Below are 7,648 nucleotides of genomic sequence, written 5' to 3' on the forward strand. Positions count from 1 at the left end.
CTTGCTGTCCTGATTATACAGCTGCTAGCCTAGTTCTGGGAAACGAGTGCATGAAAATGAGTGCAGAAAATGAGCCTTCTAATAAGGCTCAAAGACTTTGAACTTCCCCTATTGTCACCGTAGGTCTTCCCCTACTTGCTTAGCAGAGGGAGAACTATTCAGCTACAATCAAATAATGCAAATGACCTGAAGGAAATTCATCCTAGAGACACTTGCTGGATACACTGCTAATATGGTTTCCTCTCTTTCACTATTCAACCAGAATCTAGGATGACCTTTCCAATGAAACATAAAACCTACAATGTGCACCCTTACTAATGTATTCTAATGCAATTAGTTCATACAAAAGGCTTGTTAAATTTGCAGTATCTGCTTTCACCTTTACAATAATTGCTAGTGATCCCAAACCATAAGTGTGTGCCATTCTGCAAGGCTCCTGAACTGTAAATAAAATGGAAAGTTTATTTGATAACTCTCCTGCCTGCCTCCTCAACAGTCCTGCTTTTCTCACAGAGGTGTTTGCCTGAAGTCTACCAGAGGCTTAAATCTGGCCCGAGAGAGGGTCAAAAGAAAAGATATAAGCTCTAGTGAGGTATTAGGGCAGAAGCAATACTGCCAGTCTACCTCATTGTGCTTTTTGGGGGGCAAGAAAGGAAATGCTAAGTTAATGAGGAATATGGAGGCTTACAATATTGCTGGGTAGCAGCTCTATTTTGCTGGGGAGATAAAGGAGGGCGCTCCTCCCGTGGTCGCGCTCATAGTGCTGCAATCCCTTCTAAATAGTTTTGTCACATAGAGAAACCCATGAATAATTACCTCCTTATATCTCTTGAATCATGCAGGAAAGTTGCCATCCCAAATAAATGTCCACTGTGCCATTAAGCTGCCATGTGACCGAGCTCTAAGGGTTTCTGGAGGAATGTGACACTTGGGTGGGTGGGATGGTGCCATCAGCAAGTCTGGTCCATTAACCAAAGTCAAGTCATCAAGCTCACCGGGATAAAGCCAGCATCACTGGCTGAGGCAGCCCTGGTGGCTTTTCCCTGGTGGCACAAAATCCACCCGGAGTGGAATGACAGTACTGCAAAGTACTCTGAGCATCTGGGTGCTTCAGAAGGGTTTGAGACAATAATTTTGGCCTGTAAAATGAAAAAAGGCGACATTAGTTCAGTGATTCTGCTCCACAGTTTCTCTTGTTGGTGAATGCTGCCCAAAGTGTCAGAGACAGAAACAGGTATGATCTTGCACTTTTGCTCTGAATTGTTACTATTATGTGAATTGCTGCTATTGTTTTGGTAAATGTTATTTACCCCAAAGTCTTTTTTCTGCTCAGAATAACTTTGCTACAAGCAGAGAGTCACTGCAATGCACTGAAACAACGCTGCATTTCCATTCCCCCACTCTGGCATGTAAAGTCACAGGAAATAAGCTTTTCTAAGGGACTGAGATGAGGTCAGGGAGAAATAATACTTTTTTCAATTCAGTAGCTTTATGTGCTCAGGTAGGGTGGAACCAGGGTCTCCCACCGCCCTCCTGTGAGACCGAGCTAGAGCATCCACAAACCTGGCTGGGAAATTCTTTGGCCCTTTTTGGAGCTAGGAAATCTGAGAGGAGGTACCTAACTTCGGGAGAGGACTCCCACAAAGGATGTAAGGTCACACGAAGATGGTTACTCTGTGGTTGGTTCTCTTCCCCTACCTAGAAAACTTCTCAAGGAGGAATTTGGAGATTTTCTACATTTGCCTAGGATTTCCAGCCACGTAGCAGCCCCACCACTGCTAGGCCTGCAGGCTGTGGGCACATACACGTGTACATAAGCATTCTCTGTGGCACAGGCTTGGGGACTCCAACACCAGACTGAGTGACGGCCCTGCAGAGTCCGAGTCCTGCCGCGTGCACTGGAGACAGGCTTAGGTGCTTCTTGCGCAGCTGGTTTTTTCTCCAGATACTGAAACTACCTGGTGCATGCCACTGGTGGCAGGCGTGCTCTGCAGCCAAAGATCAACCCCACACGCAGCAGGATGCCCAGGAATTTCATCGATGCAGGGCTTGGTATTGCCATAAAAGGATTCACCCAGAGTGAATCACAGTCTCCAGTGAAGTCTGGGGCTGAGCGAGGAGCTGAGCTGAAACACTGCTAGACCCAGGCAAGTGGTTTTGTTAGTGCTAGACTTGTCCTACTGCAAGGAGCTGAGGACCAGTTTTGTTGAGACAAGAGCTGACTTGGTATGCCCATTGTGTAAATCTTGCCCCTTTCCTTTGCCCCTTGCCCTGCGTTCCAGTAGGTTTGGTTGAAGAACCAGCAGATTACAGATGATATCAAGGTATACGTTGGCTTTTTATCCCATTTATTTGTATAGGTTCTCAGTTACAGAGAAATAAATGAATCCAGTAAGCACACAAAGGAGAGTTTATCCTTCTTTGTTACGAGCTTTTTACTATTCACATTCTCATGTGTCCTGTGTTTTTCAATGCAAAGCCTTCTCCTTACTGTCTAAACAGGGAAAAGCTGGTTTTTATTTATTTTTTAACATCAATATTTAATTGTGGGCAGTTCCTAATTATCTACTGCTAATTTAAAATGGGAAGATGGAGTCCTTAATTTGACAAACTGCTGTCTGAAGCCAAGGGGAAATGCTGCTGTGCAAGAACTGTGACCTGCACATGATAAGCAATAGGTTTTCTTTGGATTTTCCTTAAGCGTAGTATCTTCAATGGCTGACTTGAAAATCCCTCCTCAAACAGCAGTAACACCAAAGTATTTGACTTGGCTTTCTTTGGTTGTTGTTATAAAAAGGGAAGGAGGAGCAGGTAAAATGGGTAGGTATAAATGGGTGAAATCAATGCAGCTACACAGCTGGGGATCTGGTCCTTTTGTGTCTGATATGAAGAAAATAACTCTTTACTTTTTATCCCTGAGACAGGTCAAGTGCTGCCTGTTGCTACAACCTATGTGGCTTTGACGAGTTGTACTGTTAGTTCAGGCTCTACTTTCCCGAATCGCGTGTGCCCGTGCCGGCGGTGGGAACTGCGGGCACGCTGTGCCCAGCCTCGTGCCTGAGTTTCCACGCTTGGCACTTTGATCAGCTCGCCCTAAATTAGAGCAGAAGCGTTAGCCAAAATGCAAGCAACCCGGGAATTTGAGCTTGAATACAAGTCAGAGCTCGCAGGACTGTGTTGGTCATGAAAGCATCTTTATTCTTGATCTGCAGGAAAGATTTCCTCGTGCTGTTTTCTGTGCAGAACTGATGGGATCGGGATTACTGTCTATCAGGCGACAAGGGAACCCGCCAGCTCACAGAAGGTATGTGATTAGAAAGGACCCTAGGGTAAGGCGATTCCCAATGGGGCTTATAAGGGAACACATACTGCTGAAGCAGCACACATTACTGGCTTCCACTGCCGGGAAGCCAGGGCTGGCATCACTGCAGACGCTCCCCACCAGTGGATGTTGCTGCAGGCACATCAGAATTTCTTAATGTAGTGAAGAAGAAAGGGGGAAGAGGACAGCAGGGAAGAGAAATCAGGGGAAAAATGTATAAAAAATTCACTACATAAATTAGCTGCGCTTCTTGCAGCAAAACTAACAGTTTCTTTTGAATGTGAATTCTGTTGCTTCTCTTAACTAAATGCCTAAAGGAATTGTATCACATAATATACAAGGGTAATTATTAAAAATGCATAAATAGTCTTGTAGGTACAAAAAGTTGCAACTTGTCTCCAGCAAAACATTAAAAGGTTTGCATATGTCAATGAATTACAGGCTGTTTGCTTTTAATCGCTGCTATTTTGGGAGTTCCTGTAAGGATGTTTTTAGAAGAAACACATTTGGTAATTGGAGGAGGCCGCCCCATTGTAATGGGCAGTTGAAACCCAAAGGAGGCCTAGTGAGGATTATTCAGGGTGTCTAACGGTTTTGGCTCTGGCTTTGGGTGTTAAGTATCGGCTAACATGTTTATGCCTGGCCTTCAGATGTCCAAACACAAAGGCTCTTTTCTTCTGCTCCTGGCAAGAATCCAGGCCAATCTTAGAATATTTGCCCATCCTCCTCTTCTGTACCCGACCCATCATTGAGGACAGTGTTTCTCTTGGAGTTTCATCTGAAAAACACTACAGCAAAGGAATGCTCACTGACCCAGAAGCCCAGTGACAAGAAGAGGGAATTATATGTGTATGAATGTCTGCCTTTGGGAAAAAAAGCTCACGGAAAGAGAACTACAACAAATCCAAAGTTTCTTTCCAAATTGAGCCACCTGGATTTTTTCTTTTTAAAAGTCAGATCTGGTGGGACATGCTTGGATAATTTTTTTTAAGGTAAAATATTATGTTAAGACAGCCTGCTTACTATTACACCTCTGAGATTCAAGAAATTGAAAATGTACGTTTGTGTTCAAGAGCACAGGCATCGGTTCAGATTGATACTTGGAGATTACCCTGCGCTAGAATAATGTATTTATGACTAGGGTCAAAGGGATTACCCACATGAATAAGGCCTAGCAGGATCAGGCTCTGCTGCTTACAGCCAGCCAGGAATGGATAATGTGATATGAAAACAGACCTTTTTAGATTGTTTTCTTCAAGCTTATACATCTAATTTCTGTCTCTGTGTTTGAAGCTATTCAAAGCATTTGATGCAGTCCTTAATACTGGTCAATATTTTCTTTTTGATTCTATATTTTTGACCCCAGCCCTGTAGTTCCAGCTGATGGAAAAAGAGATGAATGCTTCTTGCAAGCAGCTAGAAGCCAGTTTCTAAGGACTTGAGTTATTTGTAAGAGAAAGGATTACCAATATGAACATTGCGGGATCAGTCCCAGGGTTTGTCATCCTAGTGCTCCCATGTTTATGTTAGAAAAGATCAGACAGAGAAAACCTGCATTCAGCCAAGTCCTCGTGTTTCTCGGTTTCCACAGATACACACAGTATCTGTAACATATCTTCTCAGTTTAAAGTCTGATGCGCTACCATGAATGGCGATGGTAGAATACAATAAATGCATTTTACTGGGTAACAAGGTGGGAAAGCAAATGAAAGGTATTCTTAAGTCTTAATCATTGGCTTCTGTATTCAGGCTTTGTTTCAATAAGCGTAATTCATCAACTGCTTACGAGAAGTATTTAGTTATTGAGAGTATTTGCATGCTGTGTTGATGTCCTTCTAGCATAGTTAATGTGTTTGTTTTTATGACTCATAGAAGAACCCCGAATCTTTTGATGTTCACGCAACTCTGTCTCTGCTGAAAGAGCCTCTCCTTTCCTTAACCCCGATCACCAGTCAATGCACCCACCTCCAGATTTTCAGCAAGGAAGAGCAATGGAAGCAAAGTTAACTGGCAGAAAAGAGCTGGAAGGCAGGTCGCTCTAATTATGCAGGTAGTGTTTCCAGTGCTGCTGTGTCTGCCTTCTCCAGTTAAAGAGTGATTTGGATGGAAAGACTGAAGGACCAGCCATCATTAATGCCCTTACAAAAGTTGCTCCCTCTCCCTCTGCTGCTGAAGCAAAGGCAAAAACTCCAGCTGATTTCAAGAGGAGCAGGATTGGGCCCTTAGGCTGTACATAAGTGTCTGTGTTGGAAAAGAGAATGTACAATGTTGGATGCTTCTTATAATATAAGATTAGATCAAATCCTTTCAGTGCCCTGAAGCTTTATACCTTAATGCTGGGCTACCTGTGGCAGATAGCGAGTGAATGCCTGTCAGCATGGATCATCCTCTCAGCGTTCACTAAAATTGTACAATTCTCGTTTTGCAGCATTTGAGATCTTTTAAAAAATAGAGTCTAGTGGGAATAGAATGTAACATCAAGACAAGTAGCTTCAATTTTTACCTGATCATTGGCATATTCAAGGTATTTTATATATGGTGATGCCTGACAAGCAATCAATGGACAGCCAGAAAATCAGTTAGTTGTTAGACTTCTCATCGAGGCGCATGAAAATTATACATAGCTAGTCTGAGAGAACAGTTCGCCAGGCAAATAAACTGGTATTTTCAACAAAGGCAAAAATATGCTGATGCTTATCAGGTGAAAGACATTTCCTCCATCCCATCTCTAATCTGCCCATGAAGGAAGCGTTCTCTCTGGAGTGTGACCTTATCTTACGGGCACTCACTCGGTGCCCACAGCTGCATGGAGCTCCATAACGTGTCCCCTTGCCGTTGGTCTTCAGGCTGGATGACCGACTCTAGTGCCCGGGCTCCTGGGTGGTGGTGAGCACCCGTGGCCTGTCCCAACCCCAGTGAGGGCACAGTCATGGTGGGAAACTGGGAAATATGGTGGTTAGACCTGGTTAGAACAAAGGAGAGCACAGCAAAATAACTACACCTTAGTGCGTTTTGCAGGAGCCTCCCTGGAGCGTTTGGATGCCCAAATCCTACTGACTTTGGACAGCTGGCTGGAGCTTCCCCAGGTGCACTTCTGCGTTTGAGGACAGAACTCTGCCTTTGCGTTTCACACACCATCTTACCTGAACGGCCACACTGTAGGGATCTGAGACTTCCCAGAAAGCAGGCATGCCTTCATGCCCAACCCTACCGGGTTACGAGTGCGATGGGCTGGAGCAGGTGGCTTAAGAGAGCTGCCAAAACCAGCATGCCTTCTGCCGTCTTGCCTTCACATGCCAGGCTGCCCCAGGTGCTGGGTCAAGAGTGTGCTGCTACCTGCAGAACTGGCAGGTGGCCTGGGCCAGCAGCACTTGGGCTTTGCCCTGCCTGATTTGCAGGTATAGGCACTTCACTGAATGGTGCCCAGATGCTCTCACCAGCCCTTCACCTTCCAGCAGAGGACAAACCTGCACAAGGCTGACGGCTCACAGGCTGAGGTTACGGAGGTGAACTCTGAAGACCTCTGGCTTTCTCTCTGCCCTGCACTTTACATAGGAGTTGGGACAGAGCCGAAATGGGACAAAGTGTTTCCACCCCACACTTTCATGACTGGAATTTTGAGCCATTCATTTTTTTTGGAATTAAAAGCTGCTTTTTACATAAGTAATATACAATAAGCCGGTGAATACCAATTAAAAGCATATTTCACAAAATTAGACTTTCAGTTGCCTGTTCTGTTGAATATCAGTCGGTAATAAGCTTTCCTCATTTCCCTGAGCATGTAATTTTTCCCTTGAATTCTTGAGTCACTGCTTTGATCACTTCTTGATTGCTTAAAGGCTGTGAGTCAGTAATATTTCCCAGTTTCATTGTCACATCAAAGATCTTTGAGGGGCTTTCTCCAATAGAAGGCAGCCAAGATTCCTGGTTGACATAGTTCATCACCATGCCGAAGCTATGCCGCACAAATGAAAATAGGGAATAATGCATCACCTTTAGCCATTCGTGTAATCATTTGAATAATATGTATCACCTCCTTAAATGGGCCAGCTGCTACACAGCATTTTTTTTTTCTCGAATTTTTACACTTGAAAATATGGAGGGCACACACTAAACAGGAAAGGTGATTTTTATCCAGACGTGCTGATGAATGGAAGCAAAGGCAGTTGCTTTCCTCTGTTTATAGATTTTTGCTGTTGCTTTTTTCAGGCATTTATGACATGAACAATTCTGGCATTGAAAAGCCTCACATTTTTACAGAAACATCATTTAATGTGATAATATGCAAAGTACGACAAAAGCCGTGAACAATATAAACAATTTGCA

The 7,648-nt window shown here is 44.0% G+C and overlaps 1 long non-coding RNA gene across 1 annotated transcript; it reads left to right on the plus strand.

The window, feature by feature from the left end:
• The first annotated feature begins 3,076 nt into the window (after positions 1–3,076).
• Positions 3,077–6,504, plus strand: LOC128140206 (uncharacterized). Its single transcript, XR_008234643.1, has 3 exons — positions 3,077–3,304; positions 5,195–5,372; positions 6,341–6,504. It is a non-coding gene; the product is annotated as an uncharacterized LOC128140206 (long non-coding RNA).
• Positions 6,505–7,648: the final 1,144 nt, after the last annotated feature.

This window comes from Harpia harpyja, chromosome 3 (genome assembly GCF_026419915.1).
Source record: "Harpia harpyja isolate bHarHar1 chromosome 3, bHarHar1 primary haplotype, whole genome shotgun sequence".
NCBI lineage: Eukaryota > Metazoa > Chordata > Aves > Accipitriformes > Accipitridae > Harpia > Harpia harpyja.